General features: G+C 42.1%; 1 protein-coding gene across 5 annotated transcripts in view; it reads right to left on the bottom strand.

Moving 5' to 3' along the window:
• Positions 1 to 13,891, bottom strand: part of IPCEF1 (interaction protein for cytohesin exchange factors 1) — an 82,440-nt gene extending 68,549 nt beyond the window's left edge. The window contains exon 1 of one of the 5 annotated variants that reach the window (XM_083830990.1): positions 13,874 to 13,891. The gene's annotated coding sequence lies outside the window, so the exon portion shown is untranslated. Of the gene's footprint in view, positions 1 to 4,927; positions 5,249 to 5,281; positions 9,546 to 13,873 lie in introns of those variants that run through there. The other 4 variants (XM_083830986.1, XM_083830984.1, XM_083830978.1 and 1 more) reach the window with 4 other exon arrangements.
• Positions 13,892 to 20,035: the final 6,144 nt, after the last annotated feature.

The following is a 20,035-nucleotide window of genomic DNA, read 5'->3' as shown; positions in this document are numbered from 1 at the left end:
AGACCTCTAATGTAAAAAGAAGTATGGATAATCTGGGTGCCAGATGAAGAGGTGAAGTATCTGTATCTTCTATAACAAACTGAAGAAAATAGATCTTGTGGTGTTTTGTTGATGTTGTTTTCTTTCTTCCTGAATTGCTTACATGCCAGGTTTGAAAGGGAAATAAAAATGGATTTTTTATTCAGTGCTGTGATTGAATCAAAATCAAAGTCATCCCAAATCCTGTCTCTGACAGTGGCCAACAGCAGGTGCCAAAGCGGATAGCAAAGGAACACAGAAAATGTGAAGGGAGGACCTCTATGGGGACATTTGGCCTTCCACAGTTTGGGGACACCCTGAAGGAAGTTTGGCACAGCTTCATTGTGCATGTTAGCTCTCAACACCTACTCTTTCCACTAATTTTATCTTTTTTCTTTTTGAACAGATTTCTGCTTTTACCAAAACAAAATCCATACCAAGCCCCCCAATTTAATTGTGTGATGTATGAAAACGTACTTACTTTTTGTTCAAATTTTCTGTCTGGTCTTTTTTCTTTTCTTTTTTTCTTTTTTTTAAATTGTATGGTGCATGTTATTTTTTGTATGTAAAAAAGCGAGCATTCATTGCCTTGTAATGATCTCTGTGCCAGTCATAACTGGCAGACCTTTATCACATTACCTCTCAGTCCTCTTTTTCAAACTGAGGAGTCCCAATGCACTGAAACTCTAGCTCCTCTTTTCCATATCTGGTTTCTGTCCTTTGTTCCCCATCTTTTAATTAGCTGCTATCCCATGAAAGACACTTCACTTATCTTGTGGCTGCCAAGCCATCACAAGCCTTTGACACTGGCTCTGCCAAAAGATTTCTGGAAATCCAAGTCCACTGTGTTTATGTGTACATAAGCAAGCAGGGCAATAGGCCAGTGAATCTGTAGAGCGAAACAGGTGGTGTCAAGCATCTGATGAGTATTGCAGATGAGTAGCCATAGTCTCATGGAGTAATTAGCACTGCACTCCTGCAGCACATCTGGTTTAATTTTATTCAAAGGACACTAATTTTGTGTGATATGGTATCGGTCTAGTGTGTGAACCATGGCAAGGCAAGTGGGGCTAATCAGATGACCAGATGCTTCATTAAGTGCACTCCTAATCCATATTAACCCACCTATGGCACCACATCCTCTGTCAACTGGATGCACCTTCACTTAACTCACAAATCCAGGGAACTCCAGGTTTGTGAAGAATGTCTTCTTTACTCCCCAAAAAACAACACTAGGATTACTCTCCCTTGATATGTGTAAATACAGCTGGTTATTAGTTTGCTACTTTCCATTCCTTTGGCACCCTGCAACTAATTAAGCAAATAAATTACATACCATAGTACATAATTTAGTATTTTCTTTTCCCACTTGATTTAGAACTCTGCATGAATGCTGCCAAGTCCTGGTGCTCCATCAGCCTTTTTTACTTCTGTTCTAAAAGACCCTCTGGTAGTATTTCACTTTGAGACAGTTCCAGAGATTTCTCCCACACAAAAAGGCACTCCTCTAGAAAAATTTAGTACAAGGGCTCATTTAGCATTGTTTCTTATGGCCTTGTCATCTCTTTCCCCCCCACACCACCTTTTTAATTTTTTTTTTTTTTTAACTACTCAAACCGTATCAATATCTTTCTCTGTTTTTTGTTTCTAATGGTCTGACAGGATTTTGCTTTTTTTTTCCTAGTCCATTTTTACAATTTTACCAATCAAACCAAAAAGACTTTGACTAAAAAACTTTATTTACTGGAATTTATGTTCTTTTCCATTTTACTCTAGTGAATATGATTTTCATTTTTGGGAGGTTGCCTTGTTATTTCTAATAGAATCTTGTAATTTGCTGTTTACACATACAGTCTTTTTCATTTTATTATTGGTATTTTTTTTAAATCTCCCTTGATAGATGATAAGCATTTATTCTTAGCTTCTAATAATGGCATGTTTAAACAGTCTTGATGCCACTTCAAACAGTTTAACCTTTTAGCCCCTCTTATTTTTCTCTCAAGAAACTTGTTCATATCATTTAGCTCCACTTCTTTAAAGCTACTTTATTTTCTTTCTTAACTACCAGATGGATAATGAATTTGGGGTTTCTATAGTTTGTATTAAAAATATGGTTCTTACATTTTATACCAACACCACACATTGTTCAGACTCCCCTGAAAACACATCGTATGGGTTGCCTTCTTAATCATTTCAGGAAGGTGTCATTTATGGTGTCTACAGTAATAGATCCATACTTGTTTAACCCAATGAAGATGAGAGATGTGATGCTTTCTTTGGTATTCTCCCTAAACATCCTTTTTTGTTGTTTCTGACATCTGGAATTCAAATGTTATCCAGGGTGTTTTCTTTCTTTTTGATAAGCACTTCTTCTTAAACTGTCCATATAAAATTGAGAGCGTCCTCAGAAGGAAAATCCCCATTGATTTGGTGCTGATGTTTGCTCTCTCAGAAGTCTTCAACTGAACAATTAATAACAATAATAAACAAGAACAACAACATCCTGCAGCAGCAGGGCTCTGTCTGGGGCTGCCTGGCAGGAGAGGGCAGGGGAAGCAGCACCATGCCCCAGCCGCACGCAGAACAGCTGCTTGCCTCTCCTGCTATGCAAAGCTCCTTGTTTATTAAAACGTATGCATGCACATATTAAGCATACATTTGTGCAGCAGTGTTTTTACAAGAGTCTTTCCACCCCTTCCCTCAGGCTGTCTGCCAGAAATACTCAACTGCAGCAGTTCAAGATTTCTCTCTAGCCTAAGCCCACATAAAAATGTTGAACCGGCATATGACCCAGCCTCCTCCAGCCATAGAGCATTTAACTATTAACTACTCTCTGGACCGTGGAAGATTTATAACAACAGCACACGTCCTGTTCTAGCCACTGTGTTATGGCTGGATGAAGTGCTACTTTAAAGGACATCAGTCCTGGGACATGACAGCTTGCAGAGTGACCTCCTGGAGCAGAGGAAGAGGGAGACAGGGACCTACGCTTGCAAGCAGCGCTCACGCTGTGGAAAGCTGAGGTTTCAGTTGGAGGCTCCCTTAAACCTCTGGTGCTCTGAGCAGAGATAAGGACAGGCACGGGCCTTAACAAGACATCTAGTTTCTGTGCACAAGTCCATCAGATCCATGTAACCAAAGCACAGTAGAAGCAGGTTATGCTGGAACAATATTCAGTTGTGTAAAATGTTAGAGTTTATGGTTATACAAAGAATTCAAAAAAGCACTAGTTATAGACAGTTTTAAATCCCATGAACAGTAGTCAGATTAAATATTAAGATGTCTTTCCCCAATCCTGATCTATCATATACAGGGAAAAGCAAAAGGAACAACACTGCACACAGCTAAAAGCCTTTTCAGAATTAAGAAGAAAGTTATTTTGAAAGAAGTGCCACAAACAAGTCAAAGACCCTTTCAAAAACTGTAGAAGACAAAGGGTTGTTTCAGTGATTACAAGCCAGAAGCCCTTTCCTGAGTCCTGCAGACTCAGCCTCTGCAGCAGCAGCAGCAGATAGCTGTAAGCATATCTTGTCCTCAGAGAGACCATGCTCTATACCCACGCAGTGGAAGCATCACAAACCACAAATATTGAACCTCTCTTTACACAACTTTTCTGTACCACAGATCAAACCATTTCTTTTCCCCTTCTCCAGTAAGGAGAACTGAAACCATTCTAATCCAGGAATTAAACAGAAATAAGACTTAGACCCTGACCATTTCTCTTACCACAGAAAGAAAATTGAATCACAAACACACTGAAATAGTGAATTAAAATCTTAGCAGAAAATTAGAAGTCATTCTGGACAGAGAAATATCCAACCAAATGTTTTTGTGGTTTGTTTTTTTTTTTTTTTCCTGTGTTAACTTGCAGACATAAGTTTTTAGTGTTCTTCATTAAGTACAATTCTGATGAATTATCTGCAGGCATAGGAACCCTGTCAAGCAAAGGTCATTTCAATGACCAAACAGCTAGCAGCTGCCACCACCACGTACTCCTGAATGAATATCAGCCACCGAACAGTTACTGGATTGACAGCAGGGAAGACAGCCCAGCTGTAGAAGAGCACTGGTTTATGATTCAAGAGCTTCCATTCCCAAATTTGCTTTGCAGTGGTGAGCAAACTCAGCTGGCCTCTATCTCAGTTCCCCGTATCACCCAGGGAAAGCAACAGCAGTTCTCTCCTGCACACGGAAACATTATGAGAAGAGCAGGCATAAAGCCACTAAACAGTGTAAGGAACTCAGGCTCCCCAGCTGTTGGACAACAGCCCCCAGATACCACCCAAAGCAAGTACTTATTATTAGACCCCAGTCACAGTCAATCTACCTCATTAATAGCAGCAGTTAACATTTCAACTGGAGGAACTAAAAAGATGCGAAAACTAGTAATTGCTGACCAAACTCTCCTGATTTTAAGTTAGTAAAGCTCATGGCAATGCCACAGCTGCAATTAGACAGAATTCAGCTCCTGGTGTGAGACCAGAAGGCACTTTCTCACAGAAACCCCTCTGGTCCAGCTGCTTCCCGTGCTCCAGTTCCCAGGAGCTGCCGTGTAACAACATTAATGCAGACACATTCTTAACAGTCATTTCCTTAGGGTTTTATGCAGTGCCCACTTACAACCCCTGACAGCAGAGCCCAAGGACAGATCTAACCTTCCTAAACCTAGAGAATTCTTCCTCTTTAACACGAGAGTTCTCCACACCAAGCCTCCAGCTTCCAAGCATTTACAGAATAATCTCCTCATATCTCCTTTCCAGAGAAGCCAGGTGACACAACCCAACCTGTGTGTTCAAATTCTAGTTTCACAACATGCTATCTCAAGAAAACACTTGTGTTTTTCCCACCACTGCCACCCATTTAGCAATTTCAGGCACTGCTAGATAATAAGAGAGTTTCCCCAACTCACGTAGCGCTTTCCTTTCTCCTCTCCCCTTACATCCTCTGAGCTGATGAAGCAGAGGACACAGATGAAGCCCAAGAAGCCTGCATGAGGAAGAGCAGCGGTCCTCGCTCCATTCTCACCAGTTGTGCTGCAAAGCTCCCAGACCCGGCTGGGCGATGAGGTGAGAGCCAGACTTCCTCTACCGCCTGGGGATGCTCCGCACCAGAGGCAATTATACCTCTGCTCAGCAATTCTCTTCACGGAGGCAGAAAGAAAAGACAACTCCAGACAGACAGAGAGAGACAGCGCTGTGCTTTCTCTCTTGAGAACTAGTGATGTGCCCTTTCCTACTCTTCAGTTTAAAGTAATGCGTTTTACCTGCTGTTCTTCCTCCAGCTCCAGGAAATACTGGATCTGAGAAGCAACTGAGTGTCCCAGGCAGCCACTTCTTCTGAGCCCAGAGCAGTCCAGCAGCAGCCCAGTCCAAGTTGCAAGTGTAACAGATTAGCAGGGAGTTTGCACTAGGAGTTTGCTCTGGCATAGGCTAAGGGTGGGAGGACTGGAAGAGGACTGACATACCAATGCCTGTATAAGGCCTTGTGACAACTAGCAGTTGTCTCGGTGGTTTTACAAGTATCAGTTGTATTTACTCTAGCTCAAGTGTTGCAGACTACAATAGAAATTCAGGTTTCCTGTGACTGCTTCCCAATTCAGCATTCATCAAACAGCCAACACCCTCAGCCAGGATCAAGGCCTCATCATGGTAGATACTAGATAGATACAGAAGATGACATCATCCCAGCCCAAATACCTGGCGAAGATAAAGAGGGAGTTAGATGATCGCAATGTGCCTGGAAGGGAGAAAAACAAACCCAACCATGCCCCCTCTTGGCCTCTATCAAAATAATGATTATGTGAGGGGGAATGCTTAAAGCCCTGAATGTGAGCATACATGTAAACAAAAATCAAGACTTAGAGCCGGGAAGACGTTTAGCTGAAGTCTCTAAGCTTCTGTCTATAATAATTATCCTGCCTTCTGATTAGAGCCAAGAAAATGGCTTAGCATTTTTCCTCTTCTCTAATCGAATGTTATTTGTAAATGCATTTTTCATCCCTCCTATCTTTCCAGTTGGTTTTATTTAGGTAGACATGCCATGGTGGTAAATTTCAGACCTATAATTTGTGGCTTCCTGACTTGTGGATCATTCCGAAGGAGTTCTCATGTGGCTGTTCCTCCAACTAAATATTTACACACATATACCGTGTACATAGCTTTTACTTATGTGCATGGGCAAAGGCTCTGCATAGTTCACATAATTTTTCAGAGTCTACATGTGTTTCCAATCATGACAGCACATTGAAAATATGTGCCTACAAAACACATTTTAAATGTACTTATACAAAACAGTATGTGCTTACCCTTGAGGTGTTTGCTATATATAGAAAAGCTGAAGCTTAGACTTCCTGTTCTCATTTTCTCCCTTCGCTTGGTATTCATTGTATCCAGACTTCCATTACGATTCAGCTGTACATTATTTTTCAATGGCAGTGAACCAACTCAGAGACGAATGCTGATAATACACATGTATGTGATAAAGCACAAGACTATCCCCTAAAGAGTCATCTGGACTCCCATATTTCACTCGGTTCAACAGCAATGGTGGTACAGGAGTGAGCTTCATTCTTCTTCTCAGTGTCTTACTGAGAGACCACACTTACACGTCTTCAATGTATCAAAAAGCTATGTAGTTATAAATGGCTATCAAAGTTTGTTGTCATCATATTTATTTTCTCATGCCATAAACATCTTTTTTTTTCAAAAAAGAAGAAAACAACTATTGATTTAGATCTTATCTACTTAAGTGCTTTTAACAGTTGTTTAAGTCCAAAGCCTCTTTAACTTGGTTGTTTTAGTTTGTGGATGAGGCCAAAAATAATTATATGAATTATTCCTGATGGCAAGCCCAAAGATATTTCTTTATAAAGTTTCCTATCCCAACCCTGCAATAAGCTACACGCACCAGACTGTCAAAAGACAGTCAAGCGTTCAGCCACAAACAGGAACATAAAGAGCCATGGCTAGTTCTCGACTGTTCCACAGTTTTGAAAGCATTAGTTCCCAGTTAACAGTTACTCACCTCTAGGATAGCCTTCCCCTTCCTAGGAAATACAAAATACGTGTGACCACAGCCTGAAGACACCAACACATTAAACATATTAAAAATAGATGAGATTTAATGAAATTACTTTGGATATAGCCTTTAGACTAATCTTATGAACTCTAGCAGTCCTCTAGAAGTCAACACTGCTATATAAATGTATTCACATGCTGAGAAACACTTGCAGGACTAGGGCCTTAAGGAGATTCCACAAGCCTTACTATTATCCAGATTGACAGATGATCTATTCAACTTTACATGGTTATGTTCCTTTTTCATTTTTATTATCATCTTGAATGGATTTGTATTGATGTGCATGACTGGAGAGTCTGTGTTTTGTATGAATGCATGCATTCATCCACAGGGGACAATAAGTCATCTTTCTCCCACTGTAGAAGTTTGTCAGGGAGCAGAGAGAGTCCCACCGAGCTTAGCCAGGCAGTCAAACACCACGAAAAACAAATACAAAACAATAGAAGCAAACAGTTTCTGAAGGACTCGTAAACTAGGCCTTTCTGTATGAGCTGCTTGTTAAACAGTTACAAACAACAAGTCAATTTATAAGATTCAGAAATTTCATGCAATCTATTTGAGATAAAATACAAGAGGGCTGAGCAGACCAGCAAATCCAAGCAGCGCTGTCACCACATCCTCAAAAGCTGAACTAGCTCAATAATTGTTATTGTGCTTTCTTACAGCAGAGTTGTAGATAAAGCCCTAATTGCCCTACCGGTGAGACGGCAAACACCATCTGCTCACACAGCGATATTTGAAAAAACTTAAACAACACAGCAACAAAATGTTGTCAGCAATTCTGGATAAGGGATAGCTTCTTGCATGGATCTCTTTGAAATAAAGTTATAGGAAGTGATATGAAAGTATGCTGTATAAGTAATACATGCTTAGGTGGTCACTTTCTGCATGCTCACATAACAACTCCCACCTTGGCCACAACCAACAGGGATTGACAGAGGGTTTCTGCCAGGGTTACAAACACAAGATGCTGCCGTTTGCAGAAAAGCACTAGATCTTTCCAGGTGGACCTCCAACATCCTCATATGGTCTCCAAAGGGAGCAGGGAGAGGATGCTCCAGCAGGCAAGCACCAAAAGAGCATTGCATCCAACAGAAAGACCCTCCTCGGGCCTGCCGGGACTCCAGCCTAGCACCATGGGGCCTGAGGGCAGCAGTACTGGGAAGATCACCCGGTGCTGATCTCAGAGAAGTGAGGAGGCGTGAGTTTCAGCCACCACACTGCCGCGCTGGCTTTCACCTCACACGATGACAGTGCTGCGTGGATGAACCGTGCTGACATCAAACATGCTTTGCTGTGGGGTATCCTCCTCTTTGCTCCAATCTACTGCCCTCATCAAGGATCTTCAGCAACAGCCAGTGTTCCTGGCACAGCATCGTACCCAAGGTTACTGAATAACCCCACAAATGCTCCAGCTCCTCCCAGCCACAGCCCAGTCCCTACCATGGCAAAGAGCAGGGCCACGAAGATGATCAAGGGACTGGAGCACCTCTCCTTTGAAGTAATGCTGAGAGAGCTGGGAATTTTTAGCCTAGACAAGTGCAGGTTCAGGGGAATCTTATCAATGTATATAAATACCTGTAGGGAGGGTGCAATGAAGACTGAACCAGGCTCTTTTCTGTGGTGTCCAGTGCCAGAACAAGACACAGTGGACACAAACACAAGAAGTTCCCTCTGAACATGAGGAAGCACTTCTCAACTGTGCAGGAGGCTGAGCACTGGCACAGGTTGCCCAGAGAGATTGTGGGGTCTCCCTCCTTGGAGATCTTCCAAAGCCACCTGGATGTGTTGCTGGGCAGTGTGCTTGGGGTGTCCTTGCTTGAGCTGGGGTTGGACCTCCAGAGGTCCCTGCCAACCTCAGCCAGTCTATGACCATTCCTGCTTCACCTCCACGCTTGCAACCAGGGCCTGGCAGCCGCTGCAGCCATTTGCCAGGGTTGGAGGACCCCAGCAAAGACCAATGGACATGGAAGGACAAGCAACTCGCTCAGGAGTTTTCCTATAGCCAAACTTTGGACGAGACCATCTCTCACCCACCAACTATCTCCCATGGCAGACTCAAACAAGGACCCATTTGGGGTAAGGATTTTGTTCCCTTAAATATTTACCACGTCTGAGACCTGTTTTAAGCTTGGCATGGAAATTCAGAACATCATTTTACCCAAGTTTTATCAAAATCTGCAAATTCATGGGAAAAATAAACAGGAATTTTAAGCCAAGTTCACTGCTAATAAATCTGAACACAGCTCTGTTTAGTTTACCCCATTCTTGTAAACCCATAACTTGACTTACTCTGGTATTATAATTTTAATCTATTATCATCAACTTTTTCTATTCATTCTGATGAGGATTTCTTGAGAGGATAAATGGATCTTTCAGACAAAAGGAACTGAAATAAAACATTTTTTAAAAAGGTTAAGTGGCGCCTGATAGTCTACAATCTGTCAAGTTAAGCAAACAAGGGGGAAAAAAAGAAACCCTACCTTGTAAATATGGCAATTACAAGTCTAGTTTCTACAATCTGGAACCAAGCCAGGACCTAAGTGTGAAGGATTGAGAGGAAAATTTGTTGTAAATTCCTTCAAGTGAAAGTTTTTATCTAAAAGGCACAGAATATCAGTTTTAGAAAGGTCAGGAAGTCACAACACTTTTTTTTGAAGCCCAACTTGAAATGTCAATTTGACCGCTCTTTAAAAACAGAGACAGACACAGCTGCACTTGGAGTGCAAGCCTTACACTAGAAAAAGAATAGCAATGATTAACAAGATGTTTTGCACTGAACCTTGCGTAGACAGGCATGAAAAATATTATTTCAAAATTCCTAGCAGGCATCAATCTCAACAACTGAAAAAAGTGTTGTACATTCTCAGTTTAAAGGGAGGAAAAATAAAAAGCAAGAGAAACAGACCTTTCGTACAGGCATAAAGTTGCAAGTTACACATGAGCTGTAGCAAGAGATTTCACTTGAGTCTGGCTTTTTTCCCTTTCTTGTTGAGGGGACTTGCTGCGATGACAGGGAAACGTGGCAACTGGCAGACCTGCGCTTTGACTTTACAAGTCCAAGCTGTCTGGGAGGGGTTATAGAAAGGGTGAAACAGTGACTCAGAGACAGAGCCGACAAGTCCTGCAACTCCATCTCTGAGAAATCTTACAGAAGGGTAGTTTAAATTTGGGTAGGATTCAAAAACACATGGGTATACAAACATATACCCACAAACGTACACATGTAAATGCACTCATACAAAGCTCAGCAAGTTCCACTGAAACCAGGAAGCCGGACTGGAAGATTCACTTTACATCGATCCTTTGCATTTTATTCATAAATTAAATAGACTGTGGGCGTTGTGACTAACTAGCAGACGGTGGCTACACGATGTTGATAAACCATGAGGCAAACTGTTCCTTCTCCTGATTTTTAATTGGAGGTTAACTGAACTCTGGCACGCTCTATTTTAAACAAGCTCTGGCACCAGAAACAAAAAGACTAAGAATAATTTCATTAATGTATTCCCACAGCCCATTACACATTCATCACTTGCATTGCCCAGATATATTGTCAAAGGTGATGAACACACACGTATCAATAACAATATTCTGATGCTCTTCTCTATTCTCTATCAGTGGTGCCTAATCCTGCTTTCCAAGGGAAGTAAAATGATAGGAACGTTCAAGAACATCTAAGATCTAACTCTCCAAAGCTTCCTGAACATCTGCAGCATAATACAAATGCCTTGATTCTGGTCCTCCGTTTCTCCTCACCTGTGAATTTTATATAAAATAACTTGGCAACGTTTTACATGTATGTCCTACATAGCACCAGAAGGCCTTGTGTCAAATGTCCTGCCACTTTCTGTTACTCCCAGGCAGAAGGCTGGCAGAGCACCCACAAAAAGACCTTGCAAGAAAGAAGGGTCCTGGCAGAAAAGTGGTAATAAATCCTAGCACAAAACCACTGTGGCACCATAGGACATGCAGGTAGACTCAAACCACCTGGCAAAGCTGCCCCATTTCAGGAAGTACATGTCTGAGCACCTCCAAGGTAGCCTGAGTTGTAGCACGGCTCAAGTAGAGAGGAGAAGCCAAAAATATCTCATGTGGGGTTTTCTGCAGACTTTGAAAAAATGGAAGTTATTAGTTACCGCTGTGTTGTTTTGTTTTTAATTTATCAGATTATTATTTTCTTGTATTACTACCTTGCTATGTATGTTACCCCCCCCAAAAAAAAATTTAAATGCAACACCCTTAAATCAAAGTTTGTACCCACTAATAAGTTACCTATTTAATATATTTATATAGTTTCTTTTCCACAGTACAGGTCATGTTGAAATTGGTCTAATTAAAATACTTTCACTTATTTGCATGACTAATCAGTGTTTGTCAGCAACATGGCACCTCACAACTTCAAAGCAATTTAACTGCATATAAAATGGGTTATCTGAAAACTTGCCCGAGAACGTATCTTGGAATCTGATGCACAAACTCAGGGAGCTATTGCTCCCTGAAATAACTGGTGCCTTCCCATGTGCATCAGATCACAGTGAGGGTAATAGTCACAGGCCTGAAGAAGCATGCATGGTACTTATGGAAAAATATGAATGGTCCACAGAGGAGATGAAGACAGCATTCAGTGACACTGGAAAGCAGATGGCTCATTCCTTTGAGAGATAGATAAGACAGTCCATCCCATGCTTTTTGCTGAAGAGAGCTGTCGCACTCATGTGCAAATGAAGTCGCACATCTCTAAAATTGCTTGCAGGAGACTTGCCACCGTTCTTTCACTTCCTTCTCTTTGGAGCTTTTGACAGACTCGCATGCCAAAATATACAGGACATCTGGTGCTGCTTTCTGAAGACTCTGGCCATTGGTGTTTTGCACTGTACAGGGAATTCATTTCTCAGTATAACACCATCGCTGTGTCTCCCCACACATCCTGCACCCCTGAGCCACCCGTTGGCTGATAGAACATGAAAGTGTTTGCTTCTCAGTTTGTTGGAACAAGGAACTTATCATACACAGAAACAAGCTACTTCCATAAGTGCTGAGCTATCTCTGTAACTCTGCAAGTTTTCTTTTCAAAAAATTAAGGATTAAAATAGCAATGGAAAAAATGTCATTTCAATTCTATCAAAGGAAGTGATGAAAAGAACAGATCTATAAAACCTATTATTTTATATTTTATTTTTGTTCATTTTTAAAGATAAAAAAACTATCAATATGTTCTTACTTGAAGAATAGAGTCATCCATAATACTTTCATTTTGTTTAGGGTGTGGAGGGGGAAACAGTCTTTCAAATTAAATGGCTTTTTAAAAAATGATTGACAGGTGCCTTGACAGAAAGAACAACAGTGGCAATTGCAGAAGATTAAAATTTTATTCTAGAAAACTGCAGAAGTGCAAAAGTATTGATAATATATACAACTGTTTCCTGGCCTTTTTTCTTGTTGGTGCCACTGAGCTAAATCTTCAAATACAGTTGCTCCATTGCCTCATGCTCCTTTAAACCTCAAAACTTACTATAGTTATAGTGATTTGAAGTGCACATGGTGGCTTTCACCTAGAATGACCGGAAAGTTCTTGATGAACTGTACCAGGATGCAATTACATAGAGCCAACTCACATCTCTGCAAATTCATAAGGCTGGAAAGAGACTTCAAGAGATCACTAAGTCTGTCCCTCCCATCAGGATCAATTAGACTTGGCTATTGCTGACAGAGGGCTGTCTAACCTGTTTTTAAAGACAACAAGCAATGGAGATGCCACAGCTTCCTTCAGCTCTCTAAACCAGTGCTTAACTCTCCTGGTAGACATTTTTCTACTAGCTTTTTGCTCCATGCTGTAATTGAAGCCTCTTGTCCTATAAAAATCGGTCCTGTCATTTTTATTTATAGAAAACCTCATCACATTTGTTCTTATGACATCAAATCAGTTGCCCCTTCTTAAGACTATGCAACAGCCAGGAAAATCTCTGAGCAAAGCATCTCTGACATTGCTTTTTCCATTCCAAACCAAGACACTTAGTTCTGCCCTTTAGGCCTTTTGAATTATATTATTATTATTTAGTACCATAGTGCCTAAAAGCCAATTAAATCATGGACCTAGTGTGCTCTGGACATTACGCCTTTAAGGTATTGCTTGCTACAGAATGCATGTGATCTAAATAAGGTACACAGAGTGTAAGAAAGGGTTAGAACATTGAAAAAAAAAAACAGCTTGCTTGCCAGTGCCAACAAAATATCCCACGAAAACTAGATGTATCCTATCAGTTGGAAAGCTAAAACTGTTTTATGAGTAGGATGGAGGGTGTCTGTAAACTACTGTTCCCCCCTACCCTCCCCAAACCAACACAATTATCTGTGTTTTTATCTCATTAATAATGTATGATCATTTCTCATTAGTTTCTCCTATATTAAACAACCTTTCACTACCTCTGAGCTTAGAGAGTAAACATTTATAATGCAGTATTAAGTTTATAGCATGGTCAGCACAAGGCAGAGGTCAAGCTTCCATTTCCTGGCTGGTGGCCGAGAATCTCCAAATTTCCTGACTTTGAGAGGGGAGCAGGAGACAAAAATCTATCCAGTCCAAAGCATCCCCAGCCCTAGCACAACTCCCACGTCCTCCCCAGGAAGCCCAAGAAGCACTGCTTGAAATGTAACCTGCACTAAGAAAATCGTGCCTGAAATGTATAAAACCTTATCACTTTAAAACAAAAACACTTTATAACTTAGTTGTAACATACATTGCCTCTTCAATCCTCTGAATATAGTTTTAACTTACCACAAGTCTAGAGATGGCTCAGGAAAATCATAAAGTTTGCATGTATGAACAAAAAGGGCTCCCCCCACCCCGGAGACTCCTTCCCCTCTTCCTTTTCTTACCACCCCCCCTCCAGCCGCCCCGTGAATACAGGAAGAGAGATCACCAGCTGCCTGCTGAAGAAAAACAACCACTGAATTGTGTGCATCATTCAGATGACTTGGATGATTCAGTTTTTCCACGTGAACTTTGCTGAAGATGCACACAAACAGTGCCTTGTGCGTTTCTGAATCAAAATGGGTAATTAATAGTCCAAGTACATATCAACAAAACTTCAATCTGAAGAACTTTTCGTCTGAAATGCAGCAGTGTCTGTTACCTTACAACGCAGTTCCAGTTCTCAAGCCTATTAATAACTAGATCTACCTGTGCCTATACACTCCACTATCTCCAGGCTTTAAATATCCATTTAAAATTGTTCTCAGAAGTTGCATTGAACAGGGCAGTGAAAAGAGGATCTAGTGGCAAGCTCATCATTTTGAAAGCCACCTGATGTGATGTGCATTGGTTTTAGAGTGGGAGGGCTGGGAAGGAACAGAAAAGCCAGATGTTGCAAGCACCCTGCTCTCCCAGATTATCACAGCACAATAAGCAGCTGCATGTTCTCAAGTGTTCCACAGGGTTAGTTGCAGCTATGTTTTTTTTGAAAGTTCAAGATGCTCTCGCTGTCTAGTAACTTGTAGGAGAATTATATTTAAAAATTCCAGACAGTAGGCTAAGAGCAAAGGAACACACAAATGCAAAGTGCATACATATTTACTTACGGTATTTTTGTTTTAACAATGCCCAAAGATGAAGAAATAGTGCCTGTTTTTACTTCTCTAATTTCCTTTTCTCATTTGTTCAAAAAGTTCACTAGATTCCTGTTCATCAACAAGATCCTATTTTATTTCACCCCTGCAGCCATAAGTCAAGAGCCAAACAGATTAAAAGCAAACCCATTAAACCAAACAGATTTGACACAAAAACTAAAAAGAAGAATCAGTCCTAATGCTGCCCTGGAAAGAACCTCCTGCCAGACCAGCCCTATTTATTTACCAGGAGAAACACTTATTTATCCTAGAGAACAAAAGCAGCACGAGCATGTTGAACACAACACTCTGCCTTCCACAGGGGCACAAGCGTGACAATGCAGGAACAGCCCCAGGGGCTCTGCAGGGGCGGCCAACCGAAGCCATCTAGGGGAGCGTGCAATTGCTGCTGAGTGCACCCAGGAGTACACGTGCAGCACCATGACACCGCACTTCAGCCAACGGAGAAGGTGGCAACAGATCGAACGGACTGGTCATCACTGGAAGTAGCTCAAGACCCAGAAGAAAACAGCAGAAATGCTGCTTGGCCTGGTGCTTTTATCAGCAAAAAGGAAGCCTTTGGGGTCACCTCATTTGTCCCTTTCCATCAGGGCACCACATGGGATTCTGTCTTAGGGATGCAAGGTAGGTAAGAGTACCAGAAAGCCACCATAGAACCATGCTTAGGTAGCATCTGATAGCATCTCTTCTTCTACCAATGGGCTTGTAACCTACACTTTTTTTTTTCTTTATAACTGATTTTCACTTCATTTTAGGATGTAGATGTTAATGTGAGTGCAACCTGAAGAGCTCGTGTCAAACTAGTCAGGCTGGTGCCACTCTCATTTTGCAGCTCGTGCCCTGAGTCAGCACTGCCAGGCTCACCCACCCTCCCCCAAACATCTCTGATCTCACCCAGCTACATGAGCAGCAAGCACTGTGTGAGACCAGAGGGTGCCCAAAATTTTGAAAATGTGTCAAATATTTCACTGGAAACTTGATGAGAAATTCACAGTCACAGGAACGAACTCGGGGAGATTTCACAAGTCAGTCACAAGAGCTGGTTCAGGATTTCTGAACTTCAGAATTCTGATAACTTTTTTTTCCCCCTGCCATTTCTTGGTAGTAACGGGAGTAACTTTTCATCATGGCTTCCCATCATACTCCCTCCTTTGGTCAACCACTAGGGAAATAAGCCATGATGTTGAAACTTGAGCTTCTTCCACATCCTACTAGAGGATTCCCCCACACAGACCATATCCATCAAAAACACGACGGCAAACTTCAGTCAGAAGCAACTCAAGTGTTTTTCCTGTGGCCGGGTCTACCCATATATGAGTACCCCTGGTGTCTGCCTCATTTTGCAAAGTCTCACTTATCCAACCCCAGCTTCCGTGTCTTCAATAAAGGCCTTTCTGCCTTTTCTTAAAACCTTTTGTATGACCCAGCTTATCACACCCATCTCTCCCCCTCTCTTACTGCTAGCAGGGCATGAGGCCCACCTTGCTGCCAGCGCACAAAACAGAAGCACCAGGGCAGGAAGGAAATCCCTTACTTGACCACAGGGCAGCAGGAAGCTCTCAGAGCAGATGCTGCTAGTAAAAAAGTCAAACCCATTCCTTAAAAAGCCACAGAGCTGCTTCACAGAGCAGCCCCTGCATGCCAGCAAAGAGAGTACCACCGAGCTCACCAGTGGCCTGCCGCTTCAAGGGTTAATGCCCAGCCACACTCTGGCAGCATCCCAGGCAAGCATTCCCCACTGGGAAATAATTAGATGGGCTCGATCCTAAATGTTTGCGCTTCCTGTTTCTTCTGCAGCCGAAAGCTTTCTAGATCTGTATTTTGGGAGCTGAGCCAGGTCCACTGCTTAGCTGCTGAGCAGCAGGAGAGAGGGGCTGCTGCTGTAGCTGGTAGGCTCCTACTTGCCTTTTATTCTCTCTGTGCTGCCAAGTAAATTAACAGGCAGCAGGGGAGGAACAGGCTGGAAAAGGGAGGGGGCCTGTGGGGCAGGTCCACACCCATCTTCCCAACAGGACGTGCAAATCCAGGGTTAAGAAATTCAGAGCCAGGAGAAAAAGCAGGCCTTTCTTACCATCCAGCAGTAAGAGAGCTGCGTGCTTGCAGTTCAAGGGCCAACTACTGCTTGGGGTGGTCTAAGCAGCTTCAAAGTGAAGCCGAAGCTGGCAGCTAAATAAGAAGAGAAAAATTCTTAGATGAACCAATAGCTTGCAGGCAGAGCTATTTTCACTGGAGAGCTTGGACAATGAAACAAGCTAGATCATGCTATAAATATTAAAAGTTTTATAGCTGTTTGTTCGTGCGATAAATTCCTGGAAAGTCCCTTGGCTTTAAGTTAGGGAGGAGGGCAAACAGGAAGATGGAAGGGAAACAATAAATTTTGGAGATTTGCTATCATCCTCAGTTAAACTACCTCCCACCAAAACACAAATGGTGAAGACCCATGCCAGCATATTTCAAAACTTCTGCAACTTCAATGGGATATTCAGGGGGCTTGAGACAGTCTCAGCTAGAGCCATGTTATGCCTAAGACTGTGTTCAAGTTCTGTGGAGGGACATTTAAAACCCCACAATTGCTCTGCAAGAATCTACCACATCCAAACCACTGGCCATTCAATAAAAACAAATAGTCATCCAAGACGCAGCCACTAATGTTTGGCTGATCATCTTCAGCAGGGCAAAGAGCCTTGGTTTCATTATTACTCATTATTCATGAAGTTATTACCCGTAACAGAGAAAAAGGGGTTTCTTTGGGGTTGCTTTTTTCCCTGTTTACACAAAGCTTTACACCCCATTTGTGACTATTATTAACTTTCATTGGAAACATGTGAGGATTTCTTTTTAGAAATATTTGCACTGGAAACAGCTAATGGGAGATAGGTGAGGGAAACATGTTAATAAGTAGCACTGAGAAGCACACAGTTACTTGGAAAAGCCATTAAATGCACATATCAATTTAGACTACAGCATTTTCTGCCTCTTAGTAAATATTTCCCAAATGAAAAAGCCTCTAAGGGCAGGTCACAAGGGTCTGAGGCTCATTACCTGCAAGGGCACTACCAGAGTAGCTCCAAAGGCACTAGGCTGAGAGCCAGCGGCAAGCGCGGCCTGCTGCCACCTTGGGCCTTCTTCAGGCTTGCTCTGCGTGTTGGGCCCAGCAGTTCCTCCTCTGACCCATCCATCCTGAGGGAGGGCCATTCTTACAGCACGAAAAATAAGCAAAACGGGTTATTTGCTTGTTACAGTGGCACTGTGCATTGGAGTTGATCATCTCCCCTTCCTTGGCGGCTGCCTAGCTGCCATCACGCCTGGGGAGCTCTCATCCTCACCAGAGGCCGACGAGCAAGCAGGAATTTTAGTCATAAACCAACGCTGGGGATTTTCCCTGAAAATCAGCACTGTACCTCATTTCTCCTGTGGTTAATTCTTCCAATTCCAACCCCAGTTTAACAAAACATGTAAGCACCTATAAGATATCTTTGCCCTCTCCCAAAACTATACATTAGATTAATTCCACTTAAGGGGGAAAGTCAGTGGCTTATATTATCCTGAGCAATGACTGAGGTGGCCACACAAGGAGGTTTAAGAAATGTTTACATCCATTCCACATCGTGCTAAAACAAACACATCTCTCCCACCAGCAGGAACTGGAGGACACCCAAGGGTCTCATTTTTTCCTTCACAGAATATGTTATTCTCATTTTTCTTCCTACTGGCAAAGCACATGCAACAGACAACTCCTGCCTGTTTCATATTTAGTATGTATAAAACAAACAGCTCTTTAACTGATATCGGCCCGGCAATATGGTTTTCAGATTTGACTTCATACTTCTGGACTGACTCCATAGAAACCCAAACTAGCTAATCTTTTGGACCATTATGCAAGGCCCAGCAAAAAGTGACACAAAGCTGCCAGCAGTCACTGACTATCACAGAAGAAAAAACTGTTGGCTACACATTTCCAAGGGACCTGGGCCCGCATTGTGTAGGTAAGAGGATAGACAAGGGTTACTATTTTAAACTAAAACAGCAGCAGCGTAGGCAGCAGAATTGGGGAAAATTATATTTTGACAGTGGCTCTTGACTGCTTATGTCATGCATCTTACAGCTCGAGTGCTGTGCATAGCTATATATATCTATGCTGAGTGACTGCCCTTGTTTCATACTCCACCACCACACAAATGTAGCAGTAGAAACAAATGGGCATGGAGCACTTGTGTGGGTTGTTTTCTCTGTGGAGCTACTGCCATGCTGCTGACAGGGTGTTTGACAAGAACACGGACCTACGCATTCAGCTTAGCCTTGCTCCTTTCTTCATTCTCTAAACCTCATCTTTTTAGATTGCTCTTTCTACATTTCAGTTCGAGGCTTTCTTAAGAGCTCCTGTCCTTTATAAAACCTCATTGCCCACAAGACAGCAAATGTTTGTGTGATGACCCAAATCTTAGGAACAGGTGCTCCATATGCACAGCAAGTGCAAAGGAAAATTCAGACTAAAGAGAAGAAAGAAGTCACGTTCTTCTCAGTTGTACAGCAGGACAAAATCATTTTACTCCAAAGGATCCAGTACTTCCTTCCATTTAGGCATAAGCCTTTTTAAATCATACTCTGAGGTGGTGCACAAGGACTTATGGTGGAAGCTGGAGGGGGATATACTTGGCAAACTGCATAAATCACAAGCACAGGGAGCAAAGCCAGCACCCACCCTCTTGCATGACATCAACCCTGTGCTTGCAAAGACAGCTCTGCATACAAGTTTTGCTGCCCAGATCACGCATAAGAAACTCAGAAAATCGATGAATACTGAAAAACTCCTGAGAAAGTAAATCCTTCAGAAAAAGTTTAAGCTGGATTTAGCATCAAGGTCTGAGTTACAGTCTGACGAGAAGTTTAACTTGGTCTATTCAGGATGTGACTGCACGTACAAGAGCAGTTTGTGAAGACTACCTGCTGTCAACCTGTGATAAAACAGGGAGTAAGATTTAGACAAATTATTTTCATAAAATGAAAATTCTTTGCCCTCTCCATTGATAAAGCTAATCGACTTCACCATCTGTTTCCTGGTTATTGGTTATATTGGCTTGCAAGAACTCTGCAGGCTAAAATAAAAGCCCACACAATATTTTTAAGGTGTATGTTCCTGAAACATCACTATACATATATGCAAAACTACCAATTAGTCATTTTCATTTCTGTGTCCTTTATGATCTTTTCCAACAAATCATGTCATTTGGCCACCAAGCTATAGCACTCAGACCAGAGTACTGTGGGGTAGTGTATGATGGCAGGATATCTGCATACTCACATTGCGCTC

The sequence above is a fragment of the Anser anser genome, assembly GCF_964211835.1.
Source record: "Anser anser genome assembly, chromosome: 3".
NCBI classification, from domain to species: Eukaryota; Metazoa; Chordata; class Aves; order Anseriformes; family Anatidae; genus Anser; species Anser anser.
This window is presented reverse-complemented; position numbering and strand designations above follow the sequence as displayed.